The sequence below is a fragment of the Mus pahari genome, chromosome 11 (genome assembly GCF_900095145.1).
Source record: "Mus pahari chromosome 11, PAHARI_EIJ_v1.1, whole genome shotgun sequence".
Classification (NCBI taxonomy): domain Eukaryota; kingdom Metazoa; phylum Chordata; class Mammalia; order Rodentia; family Muridae; genus Mus; species Mus pahari.
The window spans coordinates 16,580,151-16,593,107 of record NC_034600.1 but is presented as its reverse complement, the minus strand read 5'-3'; the positions used below and the strand labels follow the sequence as shown (position 1 = coordinate 16,593,107).

The window sequence follows — 12,957 nt, the reverse complement described above, 5'->3', positions numbered from 1 at the left end:
CCTCACAAGAGACAACTATATCAGGGTCCTTTCAGCAAAATCTTGCTGGCATATGCAATAGTGTCAGCGTTTGGTGGCTGATTATGGGATGGACCCCTGGGTGGGTTCTTGGATGGTCCATCCTTTCGTCTCAGATCCAAACTTTGTCTCTGAAACCCCTTCCATGGGAGTTTTGTTCCCAATTCTAAGAAGGGGGTGAAGTGTCCAAATTTTGGTCTTCGTTCTTCTTGAGTTTCATGTGTTTTACAAATTTTATCTTGGGTATTCTAGGTTTCTGGGCTAATATCCTTATCATTGACTGCATATTATGTGAGTTCTTTTGTGATTGGGTTACCTCACTCAGGATGATACCCTCCAGATCCATCCATTTCCTGAGGAATTTCATAAATTCATTGTTTTTAATAGCTGAGTAGTATTCCATTGTGTAAATGTACCACATTTTCTGTATCCATTCCCGAAAACAATTCTTAACAATAAAAAAAAAATGGCTGGGGGAATCCCCATCCCTGACCTCAAGCTACTACAGAGCAATAGTGATTTTAAAAAATCTGCATGGTATTGGTACAGATACAGACATGTTGATCAATGGAATAGAACTGAAGACCCAGAAGTAAAACCTCACATTGTCACTTGATCTTTAACAAAGAAGCAAAACACACACAATGGAAAAAAGAAAGCATCTTCAATATATGGTGCTGATCTAACTTGATGCCTGTATGTAGAAAAATGAAAATATACCCATATTTGTCACCTTGCTCAAAGCTCAAGTCCAAGTGGATCAAGGACCTCAATATAAAACCAGATACACTAAATCTACTAGAAGAGAAAGTGGAAAAGTGTCTGGAACCCTTTGGCACAGGGGTAATTTCCTAAATAGAACTCCAATTGCTCATGCTCTAAGATCAAGAATTGACAAATGGGATCTCATGAAACTGGAAAGCTTCTGTAAAGCAACAGGTGTAGTCAGTAAGACAAATCAGCAACCTACAGATTGGGAAAAAATCTTCACCAGTCCCACATCCAATAGAGGGTTAATATGAAAATACATAAAGAACTCAAGAAGCTAGGCATCAGAATACCAAACAACCTAATCAAAAAAATGGGGTATAGCCCATGGAAGGAGTGGCAGAGACTAAGTTTGGAGCTAAGAGGAAAGGATGGACCACCCAGAGACTGCCCCACCTGGGGGTCCATCCCATAATCAGCCACCAAACGCAGACACTATTGCATATGCCAGCAAGATTTTGTTGAAAGGACCCTGATATAGTTGTCTCTTGTGAGGCTATGCCAGTGCCTGGCAAATACAGAAGTGGATGCTCACAGCCAGCTATTGGATGGAACACAGGGACGCCAATGGAGGAGCTAGAGAAAGAACCTAAGGAGTTGAAAGGGTCCGCAACCCTATAGGTGGAAAAACAATATGAACTAACCAGTACCCCTAGAGCTCATGTCTGTAGCTGCACATATAGCAGAAGATGGCCTAGTCAGCCATCACTGGGAAGAGGGACCTCTAGGTCTTGCAAACTTATATGCCCCAGTACAGGGGAAAGCCAGGGCCAAGAAGTGGGAGTGGGTGGGTAGGGGAGCAGGGTGGGGGTAGGGTTTAGGGAACTTTAGGGATAGCATTTGAAAGGTAAATCAAGAAAATATCTCATAAAAAAAATGAGGAAAAAAAAAAGAAAGAAAGAAAAGTGTTCTCCAAACTGTACTAGCAGACCAAGCGCAGAGCCAGATAAGGAAGCTGACTGACTAAACAAATGTAAAAACATAGTTTTAGCGGTCAAAATGATTAAGCCTGAATCTACCAAAATAATATAACATAATCATAACAACATAGCAACTCCCAGAGAAATCCCCCTACCCGCCCCACACTGAATTCTGAGGAAGACTGCAGACCGCCCTGACCTTGCGAGGATTCCCTGTGTCATTAGTAGGTGTGACATTAAAAGCTGATCCATAAGTTCAAAATATACTACTGCTTTGCTGACCAAACCATAACACACCATGGGGGCAAGCAAAGTGAGTCACTAGGCCAAAGGGTTACTTAGTCACTATACAAACCAGCCAATGCCTGAAGGGGTTACTTTCTACACCAATGAGAACTCTGTTACTCAAATCTGCCCCTTAAAAAGGTATAAAAAGTGTGTTCTTTGTTCTGGGTCTCTCATCTGGCCTATGTGCTGAGAGTGGAGTCCACAACATCTTGGCTCAATAAAAATCCTCATGCTTTCTGCAGCGATGGTGATGGTCTCTGTGGTCCTTGTGAGTAAGGGTCTTTTGATGAACTCCAACATACCTTGCAGAGATCAAAACCTCAGGTGACAACACATGTTGGCAAGCATGTGGTGAAAGAAGAACACTTCTCCATTGCTGGTGGTATTGCAAACTCATACAACCACTCTGGAAATCGACCTGTAGATTCTTCAGAAAATTGGAAGTAGATCTATGTGAAGAACCAGCTATACCACTCTTGGGCATATACCCCAAGGATGTCCCACAATGACAGAGAGGTAAGTGCTCCACTATGCAGAGCAAGCAGCTTCAAAAATATAGAAATGACAGAGACAGCTGGCTGCCTGGACAGTTACCAAAATTCCTCTGAGTCACTGGAGGATTATCTTCAGCCTTTTCGCCTAAAGCATTTGATAGACTTTTCTATGAAACAGGAATTATGAAGAACTACTTACTATATCTTGGTGAAGCTTAGCTGTCAACTTCCCTGCTTGTCCAGAGTTTGGAATCCTACTGTCACCAATTGAAGCAAGAGCAGTTTCTTGCCTGGTAGCTTGATTGTCACATAGAAGTAAACTCTATATGAAGGTTATTCAACAGTCATCATTTTCTTTGAAGTGGTTTAGGGGTGCTGCCAGAAGCAGTTGTATATCAGTCATGAAAAGCCTTTTATTAATAAAACATATTTAAATGCCATATTCTCAGGAATTCTGAGTTTTTTGAAAACTATCTATGTATCTATGTATTTATCTATGTATGTATGTGTGTATCTATCTATCTATCTATCTATCTATCTATCTATCTATCTATCTATCTATCTACGTATCTATGTATGTATGTATGTATGTATCTATCTATGTATCTATCTATGTATCTATCATCTATCTATCTATCTATCTATCTATCTATCTATCTATCTATCTATCTATCTATCTATCTATCTATCATCTATCTATGTATCTATCTGCCTATTTATATCTATCTATCTATCTATCTATCTATCTATCTATCTATCTATCTATCTATCTATCTATCCTATATCTGAATAGATTGTTTCTGATTAAAGAAGCTATAGGAAACTAAATGAAGCTTATTTTTGTAATTAACTAACCAAGTATCTAACATGACCAGTAAGTTTAAATGATTGACCACTAACTTGTATTGCTTAATTATCCTAAACAGCTTTTGCAATAGCAGCTTTAAAAAGGACTAGAACTTCACATTGCATTTTAAAGAATTACTTAGGTATAACCCCTTAAACAAGAGTTGAAGCATATATAAATTATGTAGTAACAAAACATAGTCTTAAATTTATATTAGTATAGATAGTCTGCACCACATGTAAAATATTTGGCTTGTTAATACTCTTTGGTATAGAAGTAGATTCAATAATCTACTTTTATCCTTTTATTCTTTTATCCCACTCCTTTTTCATCTCCTTTCCCCTTTTTCTTTGTCTTTAGATAGAAGACAGACAGACAGACAGATAGATAGATAGATAGATAGATAGACAGATAGATAGATATCCCTGAATCTAACCTTCCTTACTTTGTTTTTTTCCTAAGAGTACTAACAACTTGTAACCATCCCCTTTAAACAACAAAATCATCCATCATGTAATAAATAACTTCTTAAGAATATGGCATCATTCTCTTAAAATTGCTTCCTGCTGACTAGGTACATCATTTTTGAAGGGGAGGGCAAAAAAAAATGGAATTTTGGCCAGTCTTAAGAAAGTTTGCTGTCATGTTTACTGTCCAGCCTTTGTGTTCTGGGTAACTGCAAAGCTTAACTGAAGTCCTGATTGGAACAGTCTGAAAGGCTGAACCATCCGAGCTACCTGTTTTGAAACTTCCAGATGCAGATCCCCCAGTGAAGCAGCTATTGAGGAAGTCTGTGAGACTGAATCTAGCAGGAAGCTGGGATTCATTCCAGCATCCTTTTCAGCATGCTTGAGAATGAATCTTGTTCTATTTGGAGTCTGGTCTGTTTACTCTGCCAACATAAACTTTCACAGTAGTATATACTTATGCATTATACACATGTATGGAATGTGTGGTGTACACAATCAGCTAAAGATGATTCTCTGTTCTCATTTCGAGCAGGTTAGGAATCTGTCTTTCCTTTATAAGTTAGTTTGGACTCTATAACCTCACTGTAATGTACATTTCTATCTATGCCATTTGAAAAGATCAAAAGATAACTCCAGAGGATTCTGTAACCACCAAGATTTATTGGCTAGGCTTAGCCAAAGTTTGGAAGCATTTTCATGTGTCAGCCAGTCTCAGAGATATTCCCATGTAGAAGAATCAGCATACACTTTACATGGGTGCAGCCTAGATCGTCAAGTGATCTCCCAGATCAAATCTAATTTTCATTAATTTTGATGGATCCATACTTTTTCTTTTCCTGTTAAAACAAAGATAAAATCTCTTCCCCAGTGCAACCCATTTCCTTCCCTTCATTCTGAAGTTATCACATCTAATGAAGCAGTCCTTTCTAAAATCCAGTGCCTTTTTAGTAGCTGTGCTGTCTCATTGACTTGTAAAATATTTCAAGTCAATAAAGTATTATTTAATCTATCTCTGAGAGATTTCTTATCTCCATACTGTTCCATGAGCATTTTCACTAAAGTTCTGTTAGATCGCTCTACAACTGTTTGACATGTTGGGTTGTTAAGATATATCTGTAACATTTTTTATGCCACAATGCTTAAGAAATTATTACAATTTATTGGATATATATCATCTTTAATCATCAAAGGCATTTCTAAGATTGTCATCACTTCTAATAAATGTACAGTCTCAAAATCAGCCTTTTCAGAACTTAAAGCAGTTGTTTATTGAATTCCCAAGTAAGTATTGATTGTATGATGTATTAACGTATGTACATATCTTAATTCTTCAATCCATAAAATAAAACACATAATCTATCATATAACATTGCTCCACTGTTGCATAATTAAACCGAATCTGTCTTTTTAACTCAGTATATGGCATCTCTGTGGGTTCCTCAAGCCTTTGTGGGTTCTCCTTCTCTGGAACTACCTTTTCGCTGCTGTTTGTAAGTTCCAGATTGGATTCTTCTCAAGATTCTTTATTCTGAGTTAAAGAGTCCTCGAATCTCTGTTTGATGGCCTCCCATCTAGCACTTAATTTTCTAATATTCTCTTCTTCTAAGAAAGCTTTATTCTGATCTCACTTAAAGAGGATATATAAAATTGTACCCTATTGAACATATAATTATTTGTATATTGTTAAGGGTCCAAGTGGCCTCTTTTGCCGTGTTTTTCATTTTCATTTTTCTCTGTATGTCCCAGATACTGGTGAAGCACAGCCTTTCCCCATGGTTAGGTTGGCTTCACTGTATGTGGGGCTCCTGGCCCATGAACACATGCATGTTAAATATGCACATGCACCCCATGCGCCTTGTTGCCTACATGTTCCCTGGCCACCTAGCTTTCTTTCCTGCACTTTTGGACCCTTCTCTGGAACCATGCCATACTTGGGAGAAGCCTCAGGTAGCTACTGTACTCTGAGGCTCTGGGAGAAAAGCCATCTTTTCTATTCATCAACATTTCTTTTTTTTTTTTTTTTCATTTTTATTAGATATTTTCTTCATTTACATTTCAAGAGCCATCTTTAGCATGGCCTTTGTTGTTTCCCACTCCTTGGATAGGAAATTGTCTTCTACCTGGGTTTTTTTTTTTTCAGGCTCTAAGCGTGGATTCTAGCACCATGCTCAGTGCACCATTTTTAACCTCAACTTTTCCACCAGTGCCCTAGTTTCCAAATAACATGAACAACAACTTGGAGGCTTAAATTCATTTAAAAACGCCTTGGCCATAATAAGCTTGGCCTTGTTCCCCAATTAGTGTTGTAAATGAGATCTAATTTTTTTGACCCATTCCAATCATGTAGGTATAATTTATTTATGATAGAAATACTACATATATCACAGTTCTTAAGCAAAGAGATATGCCCCCAAATTTGCAGGATCTCTCCCAGCATCTTCACTACTTGCTCAGAGGATCCCACATTTATGGCCTCAAGGCAGATCTCGCATGAGCACAAGGCACAGAAGGCCACAGTGACAACTTGACGTACTATCCAGGAGTGATAGGCAGCCAGTGTGGCCTCATCAGAGTGTAGAGGTACAAGCATCTTCAGAGCTGGTACTCAGGTCTTCCAGGAACAGCCAGAGCCAATGCAGAGCACTATGTAGGAGCAGCTTGGTCTGGCAGCCTGAGTTAGGGTGTCGGGGAACGGGAGCAGCGATCTATGTCCACCAGCTTATTGCTCACCTCGTAGGCTACCATGGATTGCAAGCTAGTGTAGTGTTCAGACTGTGGGCTGATTCTCAGAAGCTCCATTATCTATAGATTTGAGACCACATTCTTGGAAATGAAGGAGAAGACAGCCTCTAAGCTGTTCAGAAACCTGACAAGCCCCTTCCAGCTCCAATATAGTGATCCAGCAGCACCTCTCCCTCGTCAGTTAGACACTGCTTGAAGCTGACCCGGACGATTTTAAGGTTGAATCTCTGAACCATCCATCTTCCAACACGAGCTAAAAATAGTTTCACACAGAACATTTCGTCATGCTGGAGTAGCTCATTCTGTGGTTCCTCTTCTCAGGAAGAGATTGGGAAGATCTCAGACAGGTTCCAGTGGTGAGGGAATGGTGGTCTCTACTCCCGCGGAGGGCCAAAGGTACAGCAGAGGCCAGGGATGGGGGGGGGGCTTGATCAAAGCTACAATTAGGCTGCTGTGGGAGATGATTCTTTGCCAGTTCGTTCCGGTGGTCTACAGACATGTAGCTCTACTGCCTGGTTCACTTCAGGTAAGGGTCCCCATCCCTATGTGTTCCTCCAAGCTCACAGGTTGCGGTTGGGCAGAAACCTTGAGCTGCAACCCCTATCTAACTTTTTATTATCACCCTGGCCAGCTTTCCAGCAACCGAGACGGAGTCCTTTCAGTTTATTTAAACAGCTTAGCACAAATACTAGTCTATTTTTTCTATGTGCTAGACTGGCTAATTCCCAGCTGTGGTATCCAAGTTACTTGCTGTGTGAATATACCTGGGCTGCCTTTTTGCTTTGTCAGCCTGTCCTCAAAATCGTACTTCTCTCGGCCACATGCTCATTGTGCATCTCTTATCGTGTTGGTTTCCTCCTCTCTCTGTTTCCTCTTCCCTCTCCTCTGATGATTCCTACCTGTGACTCCTAGCCTGTAACTGAAACCCTGCAAAGGACACTATCGTTTGGACAAAACATCCTATGTATTCTGTTGTTTTTAATAGAATCTTAAAAGTTTGATTTTTCCAATAAACACTGGGGGGGGGGTAGATGCTGGGGTTAAAGCCTGGTATCTCAGAGAGGAAGAAAAAACACTCAGTTGACCTTTCTCCACAGTTGTTGTCCCAAAAGAAAAGTTCCCTTTCTTCACTGTCTCAAAAACCCTCAAAATGAATGTCTCTCCCTCCTATGTCCTGTGCATCTCTCTATCTCTCCTCCTGACTTCCTCTTTGCTTTTTCCTATGTTTGCTCCCTATCAACTGATTGCTTTCTTTACCTCTTGACCTATGGTTGATTTTATTTAATCCTGTTTAAAATAAACAGGAAGAACCACACCACAACTAGTACTAGGCTTTTCCAGAAAATAACACAAGTTTCACTGTATGAGCGAATATCCCACAACTATAGTGGGAATAGATTTTCTACAAATTCTACATCTAATAGAGGATTAATATCCAAAATATATAAAGAACTCACAAAAACTAGATATAAAAAACAAAAATGGGGTACAGGTCTAATCAGAAAATTTCCAAAATAGGAAACATAAATGCCTGAGAAGCACTTAAAGAAATGATCAATATTCCTACCCATCAGAGAAATGCAAATGAAAACTCCATTGAGATTCCATCTTACACCTGTCAGAATGGCTAAGATCAAAAACACAAGTGGCAGCACATGCTGGGGAGGATGTGGAACAAGGGGAACACTCCTGCACTGCTGGTGGGAGCACAAACTTATTCAGCCACTATGGAAATCAGTATTGCGGTTCCCCAGAAAGATGGGAATCAATCTTCCTCAAGATCTAGTTACAATATTCTTGGGAATATACTTAACAAACACTTCATCCTACCACAAAAATGTTATTCATTCATGTTTATTGTTGATTTATTTATAACAGGGAAAAATGGAAACAACTTAGATGTTCTTCAACAGAAGAATGGATACAGATAATGGGGTGCATTTACATAATTAATTATTTCTTATCTGTTGAAAAAGACAGCATGAAATTTGAAGGCAAATGGATAGAACTAGAAAAAGTCTTCCTGAATAAATAAACCACACATAGAAAGAATAATATGGTATATACTCATTTAGTGATTATTAGCTGTTATCCAAGCTATCAGTGATATTAAAGCTGAAATCTATAGACCAAGGGATATCAAGTAAAACAAGAGGGGTCCTGTGGGGTGAGGGGTAATGCATGGATCTCCTGGGAGGGGAAATAGAATGGATTTTAATAGTGGACTGGGGGCAGGTGGGGGTGGGAGTAGTGTTGAGCTTCAGGCTGAGGAAAGATGAAGTGTAGGGAGAAAGTTTGGAGAGATATGGTTGGAACTGGGGGATATTTCAGGGCTGGAGTGGAAACCTAGTGCAACAGAAACTTCCTGGAATCTATGAAGGACTTTTAGTAATGGAGGATACAAGCTTCAACTGGCCATCTCTCATAGCAAGGCAAGTTGTATTCAATTGAGTTGTTGGCCAAGGGTATCCAATGGAAAGTCCCTAACAACTCTGGCTGTTGCTAAGACAAAGTGTTGCTCTCTGCAAACTGAGATTGTCCTTATTGAGCACAATACCCAAACTCATTGAACATGCGAAATCCATCTGGTTCCTTGGAGCCTACTTTCTAGTGATTTTGGTATGGGAAGGTACTCCTAAGTCTAAAAAAACAAAAACAAAAACAACCAACCACCATCACCAACAACAAAGCCTATAACCACCAACCCAGCTACAAAACCTTTGACCTACAATCAATATTTTGTCTGGCCTACAAAATATGCTAGAGCAATGCTAGCACAAAGCTTGTGGGAGTAACCAACCGATGTCCAATTTGTCTTTAGACCTACCCCATGAGATGGTATACTGTGTACCAGTATGCCTGAAACTCCTTGTGTAGCCAAGAACAAAAGAGTAGATAGTCTAGAGAACTGCTAAATACCTTAGTATTAAGCTCAGTACTACTGGTCTAAAAAAGTAATAACAAAATTACTCCTTATGATATTCTGCAATAGTAATAAGTCAGTGCCCTATTTGACTGCTGGGTTATGTGTCTGCCTCACCACTAGGGTGGCCAGAGCATCTCAAGAGTGCCATCAACAAGTCACTCAGAGAGGCAGAACATAGTCCATAATGGGGATCCTTAGTCTATATTTTCTCAGATGGGAAACAGCAGGACCTAGGATGATTGCTGTGCTTCCCACTCTCCTGTGTACCCAGACGCAGCTGGGGTACCACTGCAAGTTGGGAACAGGGATCCATCGACTGTGTTCCCCTTCATAGTGTGTGTGTACCAGACAGGAAGGGGAAGGCCGAGTCCATGGTGGGGGTATGATGTGCTTTGGTTTCTAGTGAGTGCAGAGAGTACAGAGGAGCTGGGAGAAAGAAGACCTCCTCTAGTAGATTAAGGCATGGGTATTTACGGAGAAGGCACTGCCCTGCCTCTCACAGTGACCCGTGCTTGTCCAAACCTTGATTTCATGGCAGATGTGAATGCCAATGGCACCTTACTCAGTGTAAACTAGGGATTAAATACCTTTTTCTGGGAAGAAATACCCAGCTCACTGGTTGAACATGGGGCCTATCTAGATATCATATTAGCATGGAGAACTCCAGAATTTATACTTCATGACTGATTGTCATGGTCCTCTCAGGGTGTCATGGTTATGTGTTACAGAATAAGTAGAGCTTGACAGGGAGCTGGCTCCACTCCTGCCATTCTCAATTCTGAGATTTCCTGGGTTCTGACCCTGCTCAACCTTTCCAGTTCTTCTGTTTGGTGGCATGGTCCACTTGCCCTACATTCAAACATCACCAGAGAACCTTCCTCCTACAGCAATACACACAAACAAATACATAGACCCATTGCCAGACCATGCACACAAGGAGAAACCTTGGAACACACATCTCTAAAAGAGATATCCCTTTCAATTCTCATCCCTCAGAGCTCAGGGAACCCCACAGAAGAGGAGGCAGAAAGATTGTAAGAGTCAGAGCGGGTAGAGGACACCAGGAGAACAGGCCCTCTGAATCAACTGAATAAAGCTCCTGTGAACTCACAGTGACTGAAGCTGTGAGCACAGGATTAACAGGGGTCTGCACCAGGTTATTTGCATATATGTTATAGCTTTCAGTATAGTATTTTTATAGAACTCCTGAGTGTGTGACTATGTGGGTCTATCATTCTTGGGTCTGGTCTCGGGCTAGTTTTCTTTTTTCTTTTTAAATTTCCTTTGTCCAACTTCAATAGGATGATTTTTGTTTTAACTTATTATATTTTATTTCATTATGCTTTGCTGTCATCTCTTAGAAGCCTATTCTTTCTTTAAATGAGTGATAGAAGGGGAGTGCATCTGGATGGGAGTGAGAAAAGGAGGAAATGAAAGGAGTAGAGAGAAGAGGAGCTTCAAATCAGGATATAGTCTTTGAAGAAAGTATACTTTTAATAAAAAAGAAAAATGGTGATGATGATTTTCACAGTAGGCATGAGCTTGTAGAGATTCAAGGTAATAACTATACACTTTGGAGTCTTATTTGGCAGATGCCTGCCGAAGGCAAACAAGGATCTGAGGCTTGCATTTCTGTGAGCTAAAGGAAACCTTAACATTCATATCCTTTCTCCAGTTTCTGGTCTGGCTACAGTCAAAGCTACTTTCTTTCCCCTATACCTTTGTCCTTTCAGGTATGCTCTATCTAATCTATCTCTTTATGTATCTCTCTCTCTCNTATCTAATCTATCTCTTTATCTATCTCTCTCTCTCTCTCTCTCTCTCTCTCTCTCTCTCTCTCTCTCTCTCTCTCTCTCATTTGTCTATCCAAAATATTAAAATACATAAGAGCATAATAGCTTGGCTTAAAGGAACTTCTACTCATGGAATTTCAAAAATATCACTTGATTATCCTTCATGGGCTTGTTTAAAACTGATTCCACTTTATTAACGTTCCAGGAGCACACTGGCTACCCAGGAGTCAAGTGAAAGCACTTGACTAGCACTCCTGGACACATTGACTGACCAGAGGTTTTCATTAGTTGTACACTGGTCCCCTCTCTGTCCCACCCCCCAAAAATGAATATTGTAGGCTAACTGACATTATAGGCTACCCATTTGGAATATAATAGAAGAGCTTAAGTCTTTTAAATTTCAGAACATAGCTGAGCCTAGAGCCAGAGCTTGTAACCACAACTATGTGTGAGGCTGAGGCAAAAGACTTCCAAGTCTTCTGGGCATATGGAAGAAGTTCCATGGTAACCTCAGAAATGTAGTTACTCCATTGTTCATACTGAGAAACAACAGAGAGTCTAGACTTGTTGCTCAGTAGTAGGGAGCTCGTATGAGACGCTAGGTTTAATTCCTAGCACTGACTAAAACACAAACAAGCAAATGAACAATGAACAATAAATAACAACAAAGCATTAATTAAGGTAGTATTAAAACCTGAATATAAAAGATAAAACTAGTGAGTATATGTTAAAGTATAAAGTTTTTTCTTTAATTTAGTGTGTATGTGTGAAGGCCCATATTATTATATATACACTACCTGTATACAGGAGGCCAAAGAGGGTGGATTCCCTAGAACTTCAGCTGTAGGTGACTGTGAGCTGCCATGTGGGTGCTAGGAACTGAGCTTGGGGCCTCTGCAAGATCAGTGCTCTTAACTATGTAACCATTTCTCCAGTTAGAGAGAATTTTAAAACTTCTCAAGAATTGTAAAAATTATGAAAATAAATACACATTTTTATTACATAAAACCTTTAAAATAAGACATCAGAGCCAACTTATTTCAAGTTCAACAAAGAACTTGAAAGGCAATGAAAGTTAAAGAAATAACTAAACTATTTGCAAAATAATTTAAAATATAAAAATGAACAAAAGTTATAATGATAACAGAGAAGGAAATTCAAAATTATTGATGGATCAAAAGCATAACAATCTAGCCTTCTTTATGTAAAATAAAACCAAATATAAAATCATATTCTAACTATTTGGAAGAATTTAATTGACTATATTGGTGATTAGCATTCAAAGGCTAATTTGTTTTAAATACAGTAAAAATATAAATTATTTCTAGAGAAATTGGGTTAGTAAGTATTTAACTATGAGTAGCTCATACACATTGAATATCGAAATTCACTTTATTAGTCTGTGTCAAGGACATAAAAGTGATATGAAGAAAGTATGACATGGAAACATATGACTTCGCTCTCACCAATGACTCAGTTCAGAGTTTTTTGAAGCAAAATGGTGAAAAATATTAAGTAGGGACTGTATTTTGAATTTTTATCTTCTTTTAGGCTAGGGCTGTGCCATTTGCCACTCTTGTGATGTAAAGCAGTAACAGTGAGCTACACCTTGCAGTGAGCCACATGATCCTGATAATGAACAGTGGATGCTTAGCAGTGTGTTGTGCTGATGAGTTAGAATGCTTGAATCT

General features: G+C 39.4%; 1 pseudogene; it reads right to left on the bottom strand.

The window, feature by feature from the left end:
- Positions 1-6,059: 6,059 nt before the first annotated feature.
- Positions 6,060-6,825, bottom strand: LOC110329267 (annotated as a pseudogene).
- Positions 6,826-12,957: the final 6,132 nt, after the last annotated feature.